Raw genomic sequence first — 23,404 nt, forward strand, 5'->3', positions numbered from 1 at the left:
TGCTAAAAATTCTACTGACGTAGTTTAGGTGCATCAGGTATCTACGTCAGATATGATGCAAACAGAGGTAACCTGAATCACTGAAATCGTATTATTTTGTCTGCCCATATTTTTTTACATACACTAAGAATAACACCTAAAAACAGGTTGCATTCAGTATAAAGATTGCAAATGTTTGCTCATAATGGAGAAATACGAGGAAGATTACATCACAGCTGTCTGGAATATTGTAAAACTGTCTCTAATCCTTATCAATACCTTTCTCTGGACAGTGACAACCACATGTAGGCTGGAATTCAGTTGAACCCGCCATAGATGGTCAATTAGCATAATATGGGTTTTTAGATTTTGATGCCAGTCCGTGCCATTGCCTCTGTCTCCTTTGTTGATGCGACTTTGTGATTATCAAGTTCACTTTGGCTTCTCCCTCAATGCTTGCATCTCTCCCAGGTGGCCCATGTGCTCTTATGTACATAAGTGTGGCTAAACTCCCCCGGTACAGTGCTCCTGTGTGCTGTGGTCTGAGCTCCTTTGAAGAACAGTGAGTGTGTATCTGTCACTAAGGACCACAAGCTTCGGCCTATTGATTCAGGACTCCCAGATCTGGAGTCCTCCTTGATCAGCTGAATGTAAATAACCCTGAATGGACTTTCATCTCCACACTGGGGCTCTGCAGTGGGACGTGTAGGATGGGGAAATGGATGTAGAACATTTGCCAATGTTCTGTTGGACTGAGTTCTGACATCAATGGTAATATAATGAAGTACTTTATATTTATTACATTAATGATTTGTTTGTTTTTGTTTGGATATCTACTATGTGTTTGTTTGAATATGATGACACCATTTCTCAAGATGGCATACTGCAATGGATTTATTTATCACATGAATGGATATCGCATTTTTATGATTACTGTTGTGCAATGGCAGGAAACCTTACCTATCAGATCTATATTGAGAAATGTATGAATCATTGGCAAGATGATGGGGTACACTGTTATCTGTTACAGCCCCATGGTCCATATCTTTATTGCACAAGCTAAAACAGTGTGCATTTTCATAAAATTGGCTTGTGTGCAGCCCAACATATGCTCACACTAAGACCATACATACATTACACACTCCGAGCAACAGCAAGTGATATCATGCTGATATGAATCAGTATTCCTGTTCATGAGGGGGAACGGGATTTGAATACCATATGCTCAAGGCACAAGTATCAGCACCTTCCTGTTGTTTCTTTGCTGTGCTGTACTGTTGTTCCCATCCTGGACAACATGGCCCTGGACAACATGGCCCTGGACAACATGGCTCATGATTTAATGTTGCCCTCAGGCACAAGCCAAAGCACTCTCCATCAACTCAAATCATCCTTTGCTTAGTTCATTTTCAGAATAAACCCTTTAGAGCAAATGCACAGTCAGTTGCAGGTATTGCTAACCCTGATGCATACTGTATCTAGCGGTATTGATTTCAATGGTGGATGTCTCCTTTTAAAATATTTATGCAGGGAGAATGACTGGTTTTAAATGAGCACTGCAAAGAGTACATAATCTGAGGTATTTATTTTACATTCACCACTGACAAACATGGGCTTTAAACACTACTGTACTATGGGTGGAAGGTCATTCAGGCTAGTCTATTGCCCTGCTGTGTATTCCCTAAACCACTGGATGATTGAGGTCATAGATATTTTATTTCTAAAAAGAGAATTCATTGCATGCTTACTTCTGTTGTTAAGATGTGTTGTGCATTCCTTTGGAGTACGATATGCTGATAGACAAGCCTGCATTTGCACAAACCTCTGTTCATGTTGTGGATGCTCTCTTTATCTTGCATTTAGGCCAATAAATCCAGTCAACTGCATGATAGTGTCTGTGATGTCTCATCCCTGTGAAAAAAAGTGGAAATATTCGCCCCCATTCTTCTTCCATGTTTTTGAAGTGGAAAAACTAAATAAAGCTTTAGTATTTATTGCCATTTGATTTGATCGTTATTCTTTCATTCGATTCAGGTTATCAGGTTGTGGGAAATTACAGCGTACCATTTGGGGGTGGTAAGACAATATCGGATAAAATGTTGCTACAATAGGAATTTATCACAGATTTCCATTACATCGGCCCCTGTGAGTCCCACATCTGACTCAAAGCACTTACTGATGCCTTTAAACCACCAGAGAGATGGAGTGACATCCCCTGTTCATTTTCTGGGACCTATAACATGTTTTTTGCCTTGTGGTTCAATTTAAATGGGAAAGAGGAATACAATTGAGAGAGGAATGCAGCAGTCTTTTGAGAGACGCAATCTCTGCTCTCGTATGATTTCCCCGGTGTGGCGAGAGCTTTAGACGGGATACTCCATGCGCACGCTCACTGTGGCCAGGTCAGCGAGGATGAGGCTGTATAGCGTCAGTACATGTAATGGGGGTGAAGACTGCTCCTTCAGACAGTTCCTTTCATTTAACGGCTGTTGTGCGAGAGCGCTGCATAGCGGCTGTTTCCATGGTGACAGGGATTTGTGAGAATACCTATGTTTGGAGAAGACCAGGGACAGAGGGGGGTCAACTGCTCGGTCCGGAATAGAGTGAAGTTTTCCTTTAAAGACTTTTATTTTTTTAAACAGAAGCCTTGACTGACTGTTGTTCAGTGCCCTCACAAGGCCAGATAGAATCCACAAGCCACCCCAGCTGAGCTCTATGCTCGAGGCTAAGGCTTTGCTGGCTAAAGATGCTTCTGAAAGTCTTACTGTAAAAACCCTGCTCCTTCCATCACATGGTTGTAAAGAAGTTTATTTTTAAACCTCATAACTGCCGGGCAAAGTAGTGGTAACATTGATAAAACATAATGTTGGGGTTGAAGTGATATCCTGGGAAAGGAATATCCCACAATCCTGATGCTGCTCTGCCCACCATTTGAGAGGTATTGGATTCCTCCAGCAGGCATGGCTGTAGGGAAGAGCCATGCCTCATATATCAGCGATAATGCCTTGCATTACAGCTGTAAGAAAACACTTACATTTGCTCAACTTGCCATTGGCTCAACCATTGGCTCAACTTACACCAAGGCAAACAATTTGACTATATTAGCTCAGACAGCTACTAGGATACACTTTCATGCTAAGTTTAGGACCTCATATTTAAGCTTATAGAGACTCAACCTTATGTATAGAACAATCTTAAAAGTATATATTTGGTTTAGATACAAGCATCATGATACCTCTAACACAATAAATCCATTTGACTTGGTTAAAATCTTTATTTTTTATTTTTTTATACCTAACTTGATTACCACTTTTTCCATGTGGTTTCTACCGTCTCGGACTCCATGAAATGATGAGCTCTTTCTAAATATCTGGTCAAATTATACATTTTGTGTATGGTTTCCTAGAAACAACGGTGGCTGAACTTACCCCTCTCTCCCTTACTGTTCTCCTGTCTATATTAGCATGGATAATGAAACTGAATGGACCCATTCCTCTGTAATGGGGAAACACTGTCTTCTCTCTGCAGACCCTTTGTGCCCTGATTTACAGCCACAGATTCTTCAAAGTAGGGTGGCTTTGCCTTGATGACAGCTTTGCACACTCTTGGCATTCTCTCAACCAGCTTCATGAGGTAGTCACCCGGAATGCATTTAAATTAACAGGTGTGCCTTGTTAATTTGAGGAATTTATTTCCTTCTAATGTGTTCGATCCAATCAGTTGTGTTGTGAAAAGGTAGGGGGGGTTACAGAAGATAAAATATCAAGTCCATATAAGAACAGCTCAAATAATCAAAAAGAAACGACATTCCATCATTATTTAAAACAATGTCAAGAACTTTTTAAGTTTCTTCAAGTCAAATTGAAGAAACTTTCTCTTGTGAGGTCCGCCACAGGAAAGGAACACCCAGAGTTACCTCTGCTGCAGAGGATAAGTTCATTAGAGTTACCAGACTCAGAAATCAGAAATTCCGGCGCCGACAGAGATGGCCGCTTCGCTTCGCGTTCCCAGGAAACTATGCAGTATTTTGTTTTTTTATGTGTTATTTCTTACATTGTTACCCCAGGAAATATTTGGTTTTATTGGATATAAGAGCAACGTCAACCCACCAACATTACGAGCAGGAATACGACTTTCCCGAAGCGGATCCCCTGTTTGGTCCACCACCCAGGACAATGGATCGGATCCCAGCCGGCGACCCAAAACAACGGCACCGCAGAAGGGGCAGACGGAGCGGTCTTCTGGTCAGGCTTCATAGACGGTCACATCACGCACCGCTGAGCATAATACTCGCCAATGTCCAGTCTCTTAATATCAAGGTAGACGAAATCTGAGCAAGGGTTGCCTTCCAGAGAGACATCAGAGATTGTAACGTTCTTTGTTTCACGGAAACATGGCTCACTCGGGATATGTCATCAGACTCGGTACAGCCAACTAGCTTCTTCACGCATCGCACCGACAGAAACTAACATCTCTCTGGTAAGAAGACGGACGAGGGTGAATGGATTATGATTAACGAGACATGCTGTGATCATAACAACATACAGGAACTCATACAGGAACTCAACTCCTTTTGTTCACCTGACCTAGAATTCCTTACAATCAAATGCCGACTGCATTAACTACCAAGAGAATTCTCTTCGATCATAATCACAGTCGTGTAAATCCCCCTCCAAGCAGACACATCGATGGCCCTGAAAGAACTTCATTTGACTCTATGTAAACTGGAAACCACATATCCTGAGGCTGCATTTATTGTAACTGGGGATTTTAACAAGGCTAATCTGAAAACAAGGCTCCCTAAATTTTATCAGCATATCGAATGCGTGACCCGGGCTGGCAAAACCCTGGATCATTGTTTTTCTAACTTCCACGACGCATATAAATCTGACCACGACTCTTTTGTTGCTCCCAGCCTATAGACAGAAACTAAAACAGGAAGCGCCCGTGCTCAGGTCTGTTCAACGCTGGTCCGACCAATCGGATTCCACGCTTCAAGATTGCTTCGTTTACGTGGACTGGGATATGTTCCGCATAACGTTGGACAATAGCATTGATGAATACGCTGATTCGGTGAGCGAGTTTATTAGCAAGTGCATCGTGATGTTTTACCCACAGCATCTATTAAAACATTCCCCAACCAGAATCCATGGATTGATGGCAGCATTCGCGCAAAACTGAAAGCGTGAACCACTGCTTTTAATCAAGGCAAGGTGACCGGAACATGACCCAATACAAACAGTGTAGCTATTCCCTCCACAAGGCAATCAAACAAGCTAAGCGTCAGTATAGAGGCAAAGTAGAGACGCAATACAACGGTTCAGACACGAGAGGTATGTGGCAGGGTCTACAGTCAATCACGGACTACAAAAGGAAAACCAGCCCCGTCGCGGACCACGATGTCTTGCTCCCAGACAAACTAAACAACTTATTTGCTCGCTTTGAGGACAATACAGTGCCACTGACATGGCCCGCTACCAAAACCTGCGGGCTCTCCTTCACTGCAGCCAATGTGAGTAAAATATTTAAACGTGTTAACCCTCGTAAGGCTGCCGGCCCAGACGGCATCCCCAGCCGCGTCCTCAGAGAATGCGCAGACCAACTGCGCATGTCTGCTGTTCCCACATACTTCAAGAGGGCCACCATTGTTCCTGTTTCCAAGAAAGCGAAGGTAACTGAGCTAAATGACTATCGCCCCGTAGCACTCACTTCCGTCATCATGAAGTGCTTTGAGAGACTAGTCAAGGACCATATCACCTCCACCCTACCTGACACCCTAGACCCACTCCAATTTGCTTACGGCCCCAATAGGTCCACAGACGACGCAATCGCAATCACACTGCACACTGCCCTAAACCATCTGGACAAGAGGAATACCTATGTAAGAATGCTGTTCATCGACTACAGCTCAGCAGTTAACACCATAGTACCCGACAAACTCGTCACTTAGCTCGAGACCTTGGGTCTCGACCCCGCCCTGTGCAAGGCACAGCAGCACCTCTTCAACCTCAGGAAGCTGAAGAAATTCGGCTTGTCACCAAAAACATTCACAAATTTTGTGTCACAACCGAAACAAACAGCAAATGCATCCAACAAGTTTGCAGAGTCACAAACTTGATGTAATCATACTAAACTTTTGATTACTTTAATACACATATCAATTCATTTGTACCAATACATTTGGTCCCCTAAAATGTGGGGACTACAGTATGCACAAAAAGTAATGTAATTTATTAATGGTCCAGCCGATATAGATTAAAGTTGACAAGCTGAGAGTCTGCACTTTAACCTTATACTCATTGTATCATTTAAAATCTAAAGGGCTACAGAGTCAAAACAACAACACCATTTTCACTGTCCCAATACTTTTGGAGCTCACTGTACGTACAGAGAACTTATAACATCACTCTCTCCCTATCTCTTACACACAGACGCACGCACGCACACACACACACCTCCACTAGCATCCCTTGGCTATCAAGACTTGCTGAGATTGCAACTCAAAGGTATAGTAGTTTGAATATGATGGGAGTGAAGATATACAGAATCTCTATAATGTAGGCCCTATGTTTTATTTTCTCATTCCAATGCATACTGTAGTTATTTTATATTCTAGTGACAAATGGTCCTGGCAGTATTCCAAAACGTTATCCGTCATCTGAAAGGAGCAGCAATTGCATGCTATATAACTTTGACTGCCACCAGTCTTTGGCAGACAATTTCTGTTAGAGTCAGTTGGCAGTCATCAAAGTAGAGTGATGAGAGAAAGTAGTTTACAGAGTGAAGACAGCTCCGTGGGAACAACCCTGACGACAGGAGATACATCAGTTTCCTATCTAACGGATGGCTATATGGCGCATAGACTTTTACTTGAGGCAAATAAACCCACAGGAATAAAGCATTGTCAACCTATACTGTCTGAAATCTTTCTTTTTACTTGAGGCAAATAAACCCACAGGAATAAAGCATTGTCAACCTATACTGTCTGAAATCTTTCTTTTTACTTGAGGCAAATAGACCCACAGGAATATAAAGCATTATCAACATATACTGTCTGAAATCTTTATTTTTACTTGAGGCAAATAGACCCACAGGAATATAAAGCATTATCAAAATATACTGTCTGAATCCTCTCTCTATCTCCCTCTCTCACTCACTCTCTTTTCAAGCAGACCACCATAGTCCACGACCCGTGCCCAAGATTTCCAAGGTAACCTGCCAAAATGACTATGGCCCTGATGCACTCACATCTATAGCCATAAAAGGCTTTGAAAGGCTGGTCATGGCTCATATCCTTCGTAGCTCATTTGGTAGAGCGTGGCGCTTGTAACGCCAGGACAGTGTGTTTGATTCCTGGGACCACCCATAAGTAAAATGTTCGTGATGTGATTTCCTGGATTTTTGTTTTAGAATCCGTCTCTCACAGTTGATGTGTACCTATGATCAAATTTACAGACCTCTACGTGCTTTGTAAATAGGAAAACCTGCAAAATCCTGTAAAAATACTTGTTCTCCCCACTGTATACTGTGTATATATATATATATATATATATATATATATATATATATATATATATATATATATATATATATATATATAGTATATATAGTATATCACAAAAGTGAGTACACCCCTCACATTTTTGTAAATATTTGAGTATATCTTTTCATGTGACAACACTGAATAAATGACACTTTGCTACAATGTAAAGTAGTGAGTATACAGCTTGTATAACAGAGTATAGTTGCTGTCCCCTCAAAATAACTCAAACACAGCCATTAATGTTTAAACCGCTGGCAACAAAAGGGAGTACACCCCTAAGTGAAAATGTCCAAATTGGGCCCAATTAGCCATTTTCCCTCGCCAGTGTCATGTGACTCGTTAGTGTTACAAGGTCTCAGGTGTGAATGGGGAGCAGGTGTGTTAAATTTGGTGTCATCGCTCTCACACTCCCTCATACTGACTGGTAACTGGAAGTTCAACATGGCACCTCATGGCAAAGAACTCTCTGAGGATCTGAAAAAAAAGAATTGTTGCTCTACATAAAGATGGCCTGGGCTATAAGAAGATTGCCAAGACCCTGAAACTGAGCTGCAGCATGGTGGCCAAGACCATACAGCGGTTTAACTGGACAGGTTCCACTCAGAACAGGCCTCGCCATGGTCGACCAAAGAAGTTGAGTGCACGTGCTCAGCGTCATATCCAGAGGTTGTCTTTGGGAAATAGACGTATGAGTGCTGCCAGCATTGCTGCAGAGGTTGAAGGGTTGGGGGGGTCATTCTGTCAGTGCTCAGACCATACGCCGTACACTGCATCAAATTGGTCTGCATGGCTGTCGTCCCAGAAGGAAGCCTCTTCTAAAAAGGATGCACAAGAAAGCCCGCAAACAGTTTGCTGAACCATGTCCTGTGGTCTGATGAGACCAAGATAAACTTATTTGGTTCAGATGGTGTCAAGCGTGTGTGGCGGCAACCAGGTGAGGAGTACAAAGACAAGTGTGTCTTGCCTACAGTCAAGCATGGTGGTGGGAGTGTCATGGTCTGGGGCTGCATGAGTGCTGCCGGCACTGGGGAGCAACAGTTCATTGAGGGAACCATGAATGCCAACATGTACTGTGACATACTGAAGCAGAGCATGATCCCCTCCCTTCGGAGACTGGGCCGCAGGGCAGTATTCCAACATGATAACGATCTCAAACACACCTCCAAGACGAGCATTGCCTTGCTAAAGAAGCTGAGGCTAAAGGTGATGGACTGGCCAAGCATGTCTCCAGACCTAAACCCTATTGAGCATCTGTGGGGCATCCTCAAACGGAAGGTGGAGTGCAAGTTCTCTAACATCCACCAGCTCCGTGATGTCGTCATGGAGGAGTGGAAGAGGACTCCAGTGGCAACCTGTGAAGCTCTGGTGAACTCCATGCCCGAGAGGGTTAAGGCAGTGCTGGAAAATGATGGTGGCCACACAAAATATTGACACTTTGGGCCCAATTTGGACATTTTCACTTAGGGGCGTACTCACTTTTGTTGCCAGCGGTTTAGACATTAATGGCTGTGTGTTGAGTTATTTTGAGGGGACAGCAAATTTACCCTGTTATACAAGCTGTACACTCACTACTTTAAAAAGTGTAATTTCTTCAGTGTTGTCACATGAAAAGATATACTCAAATATTTACAAAAATGTGAGGGGTGTACTCTTGTGATAATGTATATATATTTATAAATAACTGTTTTTGATTTGTTCATTATGGGGTATTGTGTGTAAATTGATGAGGGAAAAACCTATTCAATTCATTTTAGAGTAAGGCTGTAACAAAATGTGGAAAAATAACATTTTCCAAATGCTCTGTATGTAAGAACGCTGTTCATTGACTACAGCTCAGCATCCAACAGCATAGACCCTGGGACTGAACACCTCCCTCTGGATCCTAGACTTCCTGACGGGCCGCCCCAGATGTTGAGGGTAGGCAACAACACATCCTCCACGCTAACCATCAACATGGGGGTCCCTCAAGAGGGTGTACTCATTCCCCTCCTGTAATCTCTGATGTGTTGGGGAATTATTCAGATATGGATCATGTTTCAATATTGTGGGTTGTCTTATCACAAAATGGTATTCTGTTGGCTATTGCATCATTGGGGATGTTTTACAAAAAATCTGATAAGGTCTGATAAATATTAATATATTAAAACCAATTTAAATTCATATTTGGAAGAAAAATCTCATTTGACATTTCAGGAGCAAGCGTATTTGACCATAAAAAATAAAATGGTGGCGCATCTTTGTTGCTTTATCTTCTGAACTGACTTAACCTTCCCTTTCAAATGCCAGAGCAGCAATCAGCCATGGACAAGATAGAAAGACATATTAGTGTGGGGTCTTAGATAAGCGCTTTGAAAGGTTCATTTTATTTCCATCTTAAAAGTTCAGGGTATTCATTTCTTAATCAGGAGCCTAAATCCCGGGACATATAATTAGCTCTATTAACCAAGCCAACCAGCTATGGCTTCAATAGAAATTACCTCAGTGCCGTGGAGGTTGGTTATTAGACCATCACTAGATAGCAGTGTTCAAAGAGAGAAAGACTGGCTCTATTCCAATAAGTAAAGCACAACCTGAATTCATAATGTTGTAAATACAGTACACTTGTCTGAACTCTCTCCATCGATCTCATTCCTGTTGGCAGCTCATTACTGGCAATCATTATGTACTGAACAAAAATATAAACGCAACATGTAAAGTGCTGGTCCCATGTTTCATGAGCTGAATAAAATATCTCTGAAATGTTTCATTTAATGCACAATTTGTTTACATCCCTGTTAGTGAGCATTTCTCATTTGCCAAGATAATCCATCTACCTGACAGATGTGGCATATCAAGAAGATGATTAAACAGAATGACACAGGTGGACCTTGTGCTGGAGACAATAAAAGGTCACTCTAAAATGTTAAGTTTTGTCACAAAGCACAATGCCACAGATGTCTCAAGTTTTGAAGGAGCATGCAATTGGCATGCTGACTGCAGGACTGTCCACCAGAGCTGTTGCCAGATAATTGAATGTTCATTTCTCTACCATAAACCGCCTCCAGTGTTGTTTTAGAGAATTTGGAAGTACGTCCAACTCACAACTGCAGACCACGTGTAACCATGCCAGCCCAGGATCTCCACATCCAGCTTCTTCACCTATGGGACCGTCTGAGACCAGCCACCCAGACAGCTGATGAAACTGAGGAGTATTTCTGTCTGTAATAAAGCCCTTTAGTGGGGAAAAACTCATTCTGATTGGCTGGGCCTGGCTCCCCAGCGGGTGGGTCTGGCTCCCTAATGAGTGGGCCTATGCCCTCCCAGGCGCACTCATGGCTGCACCTCTGCCCATGTAAAATCATGTAAAATCCATAGATTAGGGCCTCATTTATTTATTTTAATTAAGTTATGTTTTTTATATGAACTGTAACTCAGTAGAAATGGTTGAAATTGTTGCACGTTGGATTTATATGTTTGTTCAGTATATTTGTTGAGAAGCAAATATAGACTTCTATGTGGTCTGCAGTTAGGTGGGATTGAGGGCTGGTCGTGGGTTAGACAGAGGGATTTTAAAAACTTTTTTGGGCTAGTCATTACAGCTATTGCATTTGTGTGGCTGTAAATAGTGGATATTGAGAAGAAAAGTGGAGGGTATACTTTTCCCACAGCACACGGTGCATAAGGGAGAGAGATGAACCGGTCACAAGAAAGTACTAATGTGTTGTAACGCAACCATTCTGTCTTTTTGTGAATAAATAATCTAATTGAGGTACCAAATGAGATTCACCTCCAATGGTTTTCTGTCTCTGTTGCTTATAAATGGGCTTAATTTTGTCTGTCCTGGTCCTATTCTCTCACCAGATGACTAACACTACTGGATGCATAACGTGGGCAGGCATTAGAAAAATTATTTGTTGTAATCAACAATAAACAATAGTATTCGCATAGGTAACTTCAGAACCAATGTTCTGAGCTTGTTGTTGGTCCCTCAGCACAGATAGTTGTCATAGTGTTGTAAATAGTAGGAGAAAAACTCACCTTTCAGTCAAATAAATGAATGTAATTCAAGGTTGCTGCTGCTGTAGGTTTGTTATATGGAAGCAATTTACAATCAGAAAAAGAAAGCCACATTAAGGTGGATTTATAGTCTACAGTAACTGTATGTATAGTATGCATGTAGGCTTGTTGTATGTATGATTGGACTGATCTGATTTTTAAAACTATAGTAATTGGGCCTTGACTTGTGTGATGGACATATAGGATACATCTTTCTCTCAGTTGACTCACAACATGCCTCTGATATTCATTGATTTGCAACTGCAGCACAATGCTCCCTGTTTTCAATACATGGATGTTCACCTTGTCTTTTTTTTGTGTGTGTTTTTTTGTTGTTGATTTTTACCCCGTTTTCTCCCCAATTTCGTGGTGTCCAATTGTTGTAGTAGCTACTATCTTGTCTCATTGCTACAACTCCCGTACGGCTCGGGAGAGACCAAGGTTGAAATTCATGCATTCTCCGATACACAACTCAACCAAGCCGCTTAACACAGCGTGCATCCAACCCGGAAGCCAGCAGCACCAATGTGTCAGAGGAAACACTGTGCACCTGGCAACCTTGGCTAGCGCGCACTGCGCCCGGCCCGCCACAGGAGTCACTGGTGCGAGATGAGACAAGGATATCCCTACCGGCCAAACCCTCCCTAACCCGGACGACGCTAGGCCAATTGTGCATCACCCCACGGACCTTCCGGTCGTGGCCGGTTACGACAGAGCCTGGGCGGGAACCCAGAGTCTCTGGTGGCACAGCTGGAGCTGCAGTACAGCGCCCTTAACCACTGCGCCATCCGGGAAGCCCGATGTTCACCTTGTCACATCCCTGTTTTGTATTTTGGTATTTTATTTGGACCCCTATTCGCTGCTGCTAAAGCAGCAGCTACTCTTCCTGGGGTCCACACAAAACATGAAATATGGCATAATAAAGAAATCAATAGACAAGAACAGCTCAAGGGCAGAACTACATACATTTAAATGATTAACAATGATTATGCATTCTATCTGCTGAGTAAACAGCGCATGGTTATAGTCCTACTGAAATTGGTTAATTTACAGTATGCTGTGGAAGGCTACATGTGATATGTAGACCAGTATTGTCAGTGTGCATCTCCCTTGGATTGCAGAAAAGCCCTGACCAGTAGCAGATCCCTCCCTGAAGAGACAACATTAATCAATGACCATATAACCTTAGCCAATTACAGTCTCACCTCTGCCCTTAGACTAGCCTCACCCCCCTCCATCAGCTCTTACTGTGACCTAAATGAAGGCCAATCCTAACCTGTGACAGAATTTTAAATGAAGTTACTGCACTCACATTAAATTAGCATTTCTGGTTGGTTACAATATGCTGCAGTATGTGTAGTAATGCATCCCAGAATAAGCCACGGTTTCACTATGCTTAGTTGGGAAGAGGTATTACATATTTTTTGTTGAACAATCCTATCATGATCAACTGATGAGAGTATTGAGCAAATGTAGGTAGTCCCAGAATCCATTGTGTCCACATGACAGCATTCAATGTGATATTTTTCTCATGGTCAAATGTGTTTTGTGGCAAAGGGAAGGAGTGGGGAATAGTCATGGTTATTACAGCAAACAGATCCTGTGGTAGTGATAAAGCGTCAGGCGAATATCCCAAAATGTCAGGCACATCATGAGACGCGTGGGTGGAGGCCTGTTGGAACCAGAGGGAGGCAGCCTTGCTGCGATAAGCCTGAGGGGCTGCCATTCTCACAACTGTGAGGGACATCAAACTGCCTTTTTAACACTCAGGCTTGGCCTGGCTTTTCAGAAAAGGAGACAGAGTGGACTGGAGAGAGGTACAATTAAAATGTAGTAAACGGCAAGAACGTCACTCAGAAACGAGGGGGTTATTATTCCTTAGCATTTCAGAGGGATATGTTGTAGGAGTTACAATTCCTGTATTGTTTGATATTGAGACCATTTTCAAGTGTTATATTCATTCCCCACAAATCCCATTACCGTCTGTACTGATGATGATGGTTTACATTCAAATGATGTGCGGTATCATTCTGCATGTCCTTTATTGTTTTTTTATGAGTAATAGAGAGATTCAAATAAATGGCAACATGCAGGCAAGGACACCTTTTGTGTGCCTACTGTACACTTGACGTGTCCAATCTGTCTTTCAATTGTCACCTGACAAGAGTTATGAATAATATTACATCAAGTAATATTACATCTATTTACTTTGTTATGTCATTTAAAACAGTTCTAAAGATCTTCCAATGGTAAATCTCTTTGTCTGAAAAGGAACTCTTTGAGAAACTTCCCAAAGTGAAAAGCCTAATTATTCACAGAGGGAGGTAGCAACAGTATGAGCATTTTGTGATATCTTGACAATCGCCCAACAGTCCCCAGCTGGCTGCCTCCATGTCACACGTGACCCCTTCCTTGACCTCCACACAGGCTACCTGTCAGAACACAAACCGCACAGAGGTACAGTGCCTTGCGAAAGTATTCGGCCCCCTTGAAATTTGCGACCTTTTGCCACATTTCAGGCTTCAAACATAAAGATATAAAACTGTATTTTTTTGTGAAGAATCAACAACAAGTGGGACACAATCATGAAGTGGAACGACATTTATTGGATATTTCAAACTTTTTTAACAAATCAAAAACTGAAATATTGGGCGTGCAAAATTATTCAGCCCCTTTACTTTCAGTGCAGCAAACTCTCTCCAGAAGTTCAGTGAGGATCTCTGAATGATCCAATGTTGACCTAAATGACTAATGATGATAAATACAATCCACCTGTGTGTAATCAAGTCTCCGTATAAATGCTCCTGCACTGTGATAGTCTCAGAGGTCTGTTAAAAGCGCAGAGAGCATCATGAAGAACAAGGAACACACCAGGCAGGTCCGAGATACTGTTGTGAAGAAGTTTAAAGCCGGATTTGGATACAAAAAGATTTCCCAAGCTTTAAACATCCCGAAGAGCACTGTGCAAGCGATAACATTGAAATGGAAGGAGTATCAGACCACTGCAAATCTACCAAGACCTGGCCGTCCCTCTAAACTTTCAGCTCATACAAGAAGAAGACTGATCAGAGATGCAGCCAAGAGGCCCATGATCACTCTGGATGAACTGCAGAGATCTACAGCTGAGGTGGGAGACTCTGTCCATAGGACAACAATCAGTCGTATATTGCACAAATCTGGCCTTTATGGAAGAGTGGCAAGAAGAAAGCCATTTCTTAAAGATATCCATAAAAAGTGTTGTTTAAAGTTTGCCACAAGCCACCTGGGAGACACACCAAACATGTGGAAGAAGGTGCTCTGGTCAGATGAAACCAAAATTGAACTTTTTGGCAACAATGCAAAACGTTATGTTTGGCGTAAAAGCAACACACAGCTCATCACCCTGAACACACCATCCCCACTGTCAAACATGGTGGTGGCAGCATCATGGTTTGGGCCTGCTTTTCTTCAGCAGGGACAGGGAAGATGGTTAAAATTGATGAGAAGATGGATGGAGCCAAATACAGGACCATTCTGGAAGAAAACCTGATGGAGTCTGCAAAAGACCTGAGACTGGGACGGAGATTTGTCTTCCAACAAGACAATGATCCAAAACATAAAGCAAAATCTACAATGGAATGGTTAAAAAATAAACATATCCAGGTGTTAGAATGGCCAAGTCAAAGTCCAGACCTGAATCCAATCGAGAATCTGTGGAAAGAACTGAAAACTGCTGTTCACAAATGCTCTCCATCCAACCTCACTGAGCTCGAGCTGTTTTGCAAGGAGGAATTGGAAAAAATTTCAGTCTCTCGATGTGCAAAACTGATAGAGACATACCCCAAGCGACTTACAGCTGTAATCGCAGCAAAAGGTGGCGCTACAAAGTATTAACTTAAGGGGGCTGAATAATTTTGCACGCCCAATTTTTCAGTTTTTGATTTGTTAAAAATGTCGTTCCACTTCATGTTTGAAATATCTTTATGTTTGAAGCCAAGGCACTGTATACAATTGAGCATACAAGATAATAGGTCCTGCTGGCTTCATGTCCCAAATAAGACTTATTTTCCTGTTATGACACTGTCTTCTCCTGTTACCCCTGAACCACTCCTCTTTTTCCTGTCTTGTTTTAACCACTTTACCTACTAAACAGAACTAAGTTCTAATGCTTGGGTCAGGTTTGTTTATTTTTTGGTTGTCATTAAGCAGACGCTCTTATCCAGAGTTACTCACATAAATGTTTTATTTCTTTAATTGTTTATTCACATGCTGTATTTCTGCCACTGTTCTACATTGTTGTTTTTGATGACACAGTTGTCCATTATCTTGTGTTCAGTATTCATGACTCACCCCAGACACTTATACACACAGGTCAGATTCAGGATTCACCTTTAACACATCATTGCATTGTCCTCAAGTGGTTGCTGTCAAACGGCAAACATACCCTCAGCTACTGGGACACAAGCAAACTATTCAGGAGTCAATTTGACCCTGCAAAACAATTAACACTGCTATTATGTTGTGTTCTGCGTGACGAAGTGGCTTCAAGCCCAAGCTATGTGTAGAACGTACTCCCAAGCTGGCCCTTGTTTTCAAGATTGACCCCCAGGCAGTGAGCTGTGGAGGGAGGCAATTGACTCACTGAGACCGTGGAGGTAACTGGGCTACATAAGCACTGGCATAGAAATCATGTTCTCCTGCCAGAGCAATCACAATGCTCCTGCTCCAAATCACTTGTTTTGTCTTGTTACCGTGGTGAAGCTGTATGACCTGCAGGCCGGTCCACTGGAGTCACAATCATTGGCTTTACCCCTGTGCTGAATATTCCCATAGCAGCCCAGAAGGTACTTAGAGACTGACAGTGTAGAAAAGCCATGTAACGATTAATGATGAAAGCCATACTTTGCTCTAATTCTCTGCCTGTGTATCTATGTATGCACGTGTGGGTATGTGCGCACGAACGTGTTTGTGTGTGTCTAAAATAAAGATAAATGCTTTGCTTCCCAAGTGTTGCTCATTGACAATTGCCCCCCTCCCCATTCTGTGATTTCGTGTTTCAGACTATTGTTGACATGTTTGCAAATATCTGAACAATATTACAAAGCTAACTGAATGTATGGTAGAATATCTTACCAGACAACTCCATTTGGCTGTGGTTTTGCCTCACTTTCACAGGAGCCAGGAATTCCAAGGCTGTTTGTCCACTAACCTTGAAACAATCTGCAGGCCTGTGGTCAATGTAGCAGGCCGATAGGGACACCAGTGATGACGCAGACAGGCAGGCAGGAAGAGGCGTTAGAGCCGGGTCCACATCTGATCTCCTCCACACCACAGTGGACCTGTAGAGGATCAATGGTAATTAATTACAGCCTACATTGTAGTATAGACAAGAGATTCTGGATGGGCGTCAACAATGGAGCATCATCCAATTAATGGAATGGCAAGAAACTAAGGTATTTTACTCTTCAGTAGCTATAATGACAGTTTTTGTTAGTTTTTTCCAAGGACATCAAAAAACATCATCGGCATGCCACTTAGGCTCAACATGGCTCTACATGTCCAGTAGTGGGCTGTCCTTAGTGTTCACTGTGATGGGTGGTACCTTTGCAGGGTTATGGAGTTTATCTATGTTGATACCATAACCGAAAATATCTTAAGATTCTGTATCAGACTAGTCACACAAGGTGTAGACATACGTATCTCAATGGTGTAGACTGCCTGTCGTGACGTATTTCTCTGTCGTTCAGCCAAAATCAGAAAATAATGATTACACCTAACTGAGACCTCAGATTACTACAGTCTGAAGATCTGCATCCGAGTCAACCTCCTTCCCACTGCAGTTCCACCAGAAGATCTATAAAACGACAGGAACACTTGTTCTTATTTATGTTTGTTCGCTTCTTAAGCTTCCCTGGAGTAAGACTCCTCTGTATAGTTTATGTGAAAGTTTCCCTCCCATGACAGCATATGGCCCTGGTCCATGAGCTGAGGTTGCATTACACTGGAGCTGCAGTGTCAGCGGTAATACTCTCACTAACTTTAATTCCCTCATTTGATATTCAGACAGCAGGGTTGGGTGGGTTACTTTATAAATGTAATCCATTTCAGTTACTAGTTACCTGTCCAAAATTGTAATCAATAATGTAACTTTTCCGCATGTAACCCAACCCCTCTGAATCAGAGAGGTGCGGGGGGCTGCCATAGTAGACATCCATGTCTTCGGTGCCTGGGGAAAAGTGGGTTAACTGCCTTAATCAAGGGCAAAACGACAGATTTTATCCTTGTCAGCTCAGGGATTCGATCCAGCAAAATTTCAGAAACTGGCCCAACGCTCTAACCACTAGGCTACCTGCCGCCCCAGCTTTACATTAAAAACCAAAGTCTATCAGTATTCCAGTCATTCCAATAAATGTTATACCCGTTGATCTTCAAGAATAGGACTTGGAAATATGGAAGTATAGATTAGCCAAATTGTTAACATGAGCATAACCCAAAAACTAAGGACTTATTCGCCAGCCCTGCTCAGTTGTTTATGATTTTGTTGTCATTTTTTAATTTATTTTTTATTTCACCTTTATTTAACCAGGTAGGCTAGTTGAGAACAAGTTCTCATTTACAACTGCGACCTGGCCAAGATAAAGCATAGCAGTGTGAACAGACAACAACACAGAGTTACACATGGAGTAAACAATTTACAAGTCAATAACACAGTAAAAAAAAAATAGTCTATATACATTGTGTGCAAAAGGCATGAGGAGGTAGGCGAATAATTACAATTTTGCAGATTAACACTGGAGTGATAAATGATCAGATGGTCATGTACAGGTAGAGATACTGGTGTGCAAAAGAGCAGAAAAGTAAATAAATATAAACAGTATGGGGATGAGGTAGGTAAATTGGGTGGGCTATTTACCGATAGACTATGTACAGCTGCAGTGATCGGTTAGCTGCTCAGATAGCAGATGTTTGAAGTTGGTGAGGGAGATAAAAGTCTCCAACTTCAGCGATTTTTGCAATTCGTTCCAGTCACAGGTAGCAGAGAACTGGAACGAAAGGCGGCCAAATGAGGTGTTGGCTTTAGGGATGATCAGTGAGATACACCTGCTGGAGCGCGTGCTACAGGTGGGTGTTGCCATCGTGACCAGTGAACTGAGATAAGGCGGAGCTTTACCTAGCATGGACTTGTAGATGACCTGGAGCCAGTGGGTCTGGCGACGAATATGTAGCAAGGGCCAGCCGACTAGAGCATACAGGTCGCAGTGGTGGGTGGTATAAGGTGCTTTAGTAACAAAACGGATGGCACTGTGATAAACTGCATCCAGTTTGCTGAGTAGAGTATTGGAAGCTATTTTGTAGATGACATCGCCGAAGTCGAGGATCGGTAGGATAGTCAGTTTTACTAGGGTAAGTTTGGCGGCGTGAGTGAAGGAGGCTTTGTTGCGGAATAAAAAGCCGACTCGAGATTTGATTTTAGATTGAGATGTTTGATATGAGTCTGGAAGGAGAGTTTACAGACTAGCCAGACACCTAGGTACTTATAGGTGTCCACATATTCTAGGTCGGAACCATCCAGGGTGGTGATGCTAGTCGGGCGTGCGGGTGCAGGCAGCGAACAGTTGAAAAGCATGCATTTGGTTTTACTAGCGTTTAAGAGCAGTTGGAGGCCACGGAAGGAGTGTTGTATGGCATTAAAGCTTATTTGGAGGTTAGATAGCACAGTGTCCAAGGAAGGGCCAGAAGTATACAGAATGGTGTCGTCTGCGTAGAGTTGGATCAGGGAATCGCCCGCAGCAAGAGCAACATCATTGATATATACAGAGAAAAGAGTCGGCCCTGTGGCATGGAGGACTGGAGGACTGATTGGGCTCATTGATTTGAAAAAAAAAATGCTGCGCTCATGGAATGGCTTGCTTTGATCACTACTGAAAAGTGCTATTTACATGTGAAAAATGAATGCCATATGCTGCATTTGCTACAGGCCTATTGTTTATCTTTTTGTTGGTGACACTTTGATATCTTGACAATATGCAGCTGTTTAAAGGGTTAAATCCACAGATGAAACAATAACAAAACGGCCACCCAGCCTCTGTTTTGGTAAAAAGCTGAAGGATGGGCCTGGAGAAATTTAACCACTCTCAGATTAATAGACAGAGCTATGGATGCAAGGACTGACCATCCGTGATATCCAAATGATTATTTTAACCATGATATGACGTTATACAGTGTGTGTTTACATTTACAAACATTGGGGAATAACAAGCTTATATTTTAGGTTCTCATGGAGTGTGAGGCATTTATCTCATGAGGCATAAGTTATATTCTTCAAGAATCAATGGATATACAGAACCAGTCAAAGGTTTGGACACACGTAGTCATTCAAGAGTTTTTCTATATATTTATTGTTTTCTACATTATAGAATAATAGTGAAGTCATCAAAACTATGAAATAACCCACATGGAATCATGTAGTAATGAAAAAAGTGTTAAACAAATAAAAATATATTTTAGATTCTTTAAAGTATCCACCCTTTGCCTTGATGACAGCTTTGCACACTCTTGGCATTCTCTCAACCAGCTTCATGAGGTAGCCACCTGGAATGCATTTCAATTAACAGGTGTGCCTTCCGCACCATTGGAAGAAATAGCTTGGACTGCAGCCTACAAAAGTCTATTCCTGCTCTTATTCCGTGATCCATCAAACCCATTTGGCGTGTCATCATAGTTGTCTCTGACTTTTGGTCAGGTGGAACAAACTTAAATTTGCACCTTTTTCAATGCTGATTTGAATGGCATTGTGAAAAGTGTCCAATTTTTTTTCCTCACAAACATCCTTTCTGAATTTAAAAGTCAGTAATCATCTAGTTTATCAAAAGTATCTGTAATCTGATCACAATATTTTTGCTGGTAATGTAACTGATTACAGTGACCATTTTTTTGTAATCCCTCACATTACATGTAACCCGTTACTCCCCAACCCTGATAGACAGCAGTTGTCATATATATTAGTCGACGTGAGTAATGTGCTGCAGATGCAACATTCCGCAGCGACACCACATTGACAAGTAATAATTCAAACCATCCTGTATTTAATTCAGTGTGCGGCTAATTATTTCCTGTTTAAAACGTGTGAGAGTGTGAAAGATTAAGAAACATTTGGAACAGAAAATGAGGGAAGTAGGCTTAAGTGAGAGTAGCTGGAAGACTGCTGGCTATAATGTGCTCATTGGATTTTGATTAAAACAGTTTGGATGGCAGAACCCCTATCAACATCTGCCAGGTGTTTGCACACAGATTAGACAAGTTCTCATTTCTCTGCCAACAATCCCCGCCTGGTCAAATCTGTCTCCCCTGGTTCCCCAGTCTCTTAGCTATCCCTATGGACTACCTCCCTGGCCCATTCAGTACTCTCTCTGAGTAGGCCTACGTAATACTGCTGTCTCTGACTATATGGGCAGTTTTTGGTCTGGAGTTTAGAGTTTTCACTGTGGTCAAAAGAACAGATGCCCTCACAGGTCCTATTGTCAGCTCAGACAATGTGTGTGTGTGTTTGTGTGTACACGCGTTTGTGTTTGTGCGTGCGTGTGTGCGAATGAGCGTGTTTGTGTTTGTGCGTTTGTGTGTTCCCTGCTGACCAGACTGACACACTCCTTGTGGCAACAGGACAACGATAATAATTATAAATCAAGATTCATTGCACACTCCATCACAAAGAGGTAATGAGAAAGTAGTATTGTTATCCAGCGCACAGCCCATTCTGTTCTCGCTCCAGCAGTGAGGTTAAAACTGTCATTAAAATGACATTTTCCTCATAAAATCAAGGGCATCATTTCCTATTTGTAAAACAAGCCTAAATTGAAAATGTTAGTAAATCAAATGGCCAGGAGGACTTAGCGGTGAACAGTGTAGACAGGCAGATGCGTGGATGACAGAGATATTAAATCACAGTCTCAAGTGAAACGGAAACAAACAGTAAAGTAAACAATACAGAGTGCCCAGGGCTGATGGGGAGATTGGGAATTACAGGCCTGTAATCAGACCAAATCTATTACACGACACGCAGAACTCAGCTGGAACCCCAGATCTGGTAACTCTCCTGGCATGAGGCAAAATGTTCACTGTTTGCAATGTAAAAATGCCAATAAAAGCGATCAATGTTCATTTGAGTTGCCTCCTCTGTAAAACTCCTGCCCCCTAAAAAACTTAATGTGAAAATGTGCCCAATATTCTAAGAAATGATTTGTGTTGGGCCGGCCCGGGTTTATAATTTGCACAACATTGTAGCCTAGAGACCAACGTGTAGCAATTGTGGTGGTGAGAGAGAGAAGAGCACCTGAATCTTTCACATAACTAGAGTGAGATTCACTGAAATTACAGTACATCATTCAGAATGCTACACCACGGAGTAGGCCTATAATTTAGCCCCAGAGGATCAATAGTTTATATAACCAAATTGCAAAGTTGTAGTTTGTTTGTAGCCTAATCACAAGGTACAGCCTACAGTCGGGAACTCGTGGCAATCTGTCAGTGAACAGCATGCATGCAGCCTTTCTGTCACACCTGCTCCTGCTCTCCTCTCTGAAGCTCGAGGATGGCAGGCTGCTCTTCATTACGCACACCTGCCACCATCATTACGCGCAGCTGCACAATATTGGACTCACCTGGATTCCATTACTTTGGACTCCATTACCCCCTCTATTTGTCTGCTCCTCAGTTTGTTCCCTGTGTCAGCATTAATATCGTTATTTTTCCCCTGTCCAGACGCTGTTCCTGTTCTGTTTCATGTCCGTTGTTGATTAAAAGTGTACTTGCTTCTCGTCTCCAGTGTCAAACCTCACTGAATGCTGACAACCACTAAAGGAAGCATCAGGGAGTTTTGGTGTTTTGTTTTGGTTGGTGACGTCAGGTCCGGGTGCTGTCGCCGATGGAACAGCGGGTGCCTCAGCTAGTTCATTGGGCTTCCACACCTTAGTTGGCTCGAGAGGTCTTCTCGCCTCGACAAGCTCGGCAGGCACCCACCCCACGTCATGCTTCAGCCGGCCCATCAGGCTCCCACGCCTCAACTGGTTCGTCAGGCTCGCACGCCTCAGCGGGATCATCAGGTTTTCACGCCTCAGCCGGCTCATTGGGCTTTTACGCCTCAGCCAGCTTGTCCAGCGCCCATGCCTTGGCCGGCCCGTCAGGCTTGCTCCTCAGTGTGTTCCCTCTGTCAGCATTGATGTTGTTATTTTTCCCCTGTCCAGGCTGTTCCTGTTCTGTTTCATGTCCATTGTTTATTAAATGTTCACTCCCTGTACCTGCTTCTCATCTCCACCGTCAATCCTTACCCTTTCACAATATTTCAAATACAATCATGGGAAAACACAGGTTGGAAAGCAAATGTCTCTATCACGTTTGAGGTATGACCAGATACAGACAGAGTTGAAGAAACAAAAGTTTATTCCTAACAACAGTGACAGGCAAACAACAGGTCAAGGCAGGCAGGGGTCAATACTCCAGTGAGGGCATAAAGGGGACAGAACGGCAGGCAGTCTCAGGGTCAGGACAGGCAGGGGTCAATAATCCAGTTAGGTGGGGTAAGGTACAAAAACGGCAGGCAGGCTCAGAGTCAGGGCTGGCAGAACAGTCAAAACCGGGAAAGACTGGAAAACAGGAAAACAGACAGGAGCAGAGAAACAAACGTTGGTAGGTTTTACAAACAAAAGGAACTGGCAACAGACAAACGAAGAACACAGGTATAAATACACAGGGGATAATGGGGAAGATGGGCGACACCTGGAGTGGGGTGGAGACAATCACAAAGACAGGTGAAACAGATCAGGGTGGAAACAGGAGACAAGGGGCTGTGAGACATGGGTTTGACTCTGGACA

This window comes from Oncorhynchus tshawytscha, linkage group LG04, assembly GCF_018296145.1.
Source record: "Oncorhynchus tshawytscha isolate Ot180627B linkage group LG04, Otsh_v2.0, whole genome shotgun sequence".
Taxonomy (NCBI): domain Eukaryota; kingdom Metazoa; phylum Chordata; class Actinopteri; order Salmoniformes; family Salmonidae; genus Oncorhynchus; species Oncorhynchus tshawytscha.